This window comes from Schistocerca gregaria, unplaced genomic scaffold, assembly GCF_023897955.1.
Source record: "Schistocerca gregaria isolate iqSchGreg1 unplaced genomic scaffold, iqSchGreg1.2 ptg000703l, whole genome shotgun sequence".
Taxonomy (NCBI): domain Eukaryota; kingdom Metazoa; phylum Arthropoda; class Insecta; order Orthoptera; family Acrididae; genus Schistocerca; species Schistocerca gregaria.
The window spans coordinates 322501-323742 of record NW_026062081.1 but is presented as its reverse complement, the minus strand read 5'-3'; the positions used below and the strand labels follow the sequence as shown (position 1 = coordinate 323742).

At 63.0% G+C, this 1242-nt stretch overlaps 1 non-coding gene across 1 annotated transcript in view; it reads left to right on the top strand.

Moving 5' to 3' along the window:
• The first annotated feature begins 1238 nt into the window (after nucleotides 1-1238).
• LOC126320091 (small subunit ribosomal RNA) overlaps nucleotides 1239-1242 on the top strand; it is a 1893-nt gene continuing 1889 nt past the window's right edge. The window contains exon 1 of the ribosomal RNA XR_007557849.1: nucleotides 1239-1242. This exon is cut by the window's right edge and continues 1889 nt beyond it. This is a non-coding gene — a ribosomal RNA (small subunit ribosomal RNA).

Sequence of the window (1242 nt, the reverse complement as noted above, 5' to 3'; positions counted from 1 at the left end):
AGCCGTGTGATGTAGTGACGCGTGTATTCCGACTTTGTCGTATTGCCTCACACAAAGTGCTACCCTGGTGGACCGCGTTCCATATCTGGGACATGCCGCAGATGCCGGTTGACAGTGGATCGCGGAAGGGACATCGCATACGTGCGCGGGCCACCTTCCACGTGTTCTCTTCTGCACATGTCGCAGTGTGTATGTGGTCTGATGTAGCGTGTCGTGACACATGACATCCTGGCATGCAAGAATTGTTGAATTCGCAAATGTAGGTGGACATCTACGTTTACTGCCCAAGATACGCAAATGAACTGGAAATCCGTTGTTGAGCGGTTGTTCACGCTGGAGGTGAATCTGTGATGGCGACGATCGGTACAGCTATTAACCGGTTGTTTCAGCGGTACCCGCCACATCCACACACGTGACTAGGCCCATGTGGGTATGAAGCGATACGCGGCGGTGGCTTGGTGGGACTGTTCCCGGCCGGTGAAGGGGGGCCGCCCGGCGTGTTGGCCGCGCGCTGCGTGGGCGCACGCGCAACAGGCGGCTGGTGGGGGGCGCCGAGTGGCAGGAGCGCCAGCCGACGGGCTCGGCAGGCGGCGCAGCTACGCTGCGGCGCACCCTGCACGCGGCGCCTGGCGGCCAAAGTTGGTTCAGCCGAGCCCGGTGCGAAGCGCGGTGGACATCTGCAGTGTGCTGGTCTGATTGAGGACTGTGTGCGTTGAGGATGCGCCGCCGCCTGGCACTCGGCGCCGCGACGCCGTCTGCTGCTCGGTCGCCCCAGCGGTTCTCGCAGGTGGTTTGTATCGCAGTTGTGCGGACGTGTTGGCGCGTGCGCTGTGCTGGGAGAGTTCGCTTCTGCACCCAAGTGGGGCTTTGCCCTTGTGTGGCGCTGGCGTTGGAGCTGCCGGTCACCATAGGTGGCGCGTGTTGTCTCCCGCCGGCAATGCCACGACAGCACGCTCCCGGGCCTCTGTCGGCAGCGGCAAGCTCAGTTGGGAGCAAGGGTGTTCGCACTAAAACCGTCTACTCGCCTAACTCCGGGCGATTGCGCCTCTCTCGAAACCGACCAAGTACCTAGGACGGCGCTGCGCGCCGCCGGGACCTGAGAGGGTTTCGAGGTGTATCGTGCAGGGGAGCTCGGCCTCCTCCTGTTTGCAGAATAATTGAGCGGACGCTTGCGTGTTCGCGCGGGCCCCCGGGACACACTCCCGGGCGGCCGGCTGCTCAGCTCTAGTTGACGCAGCTCCC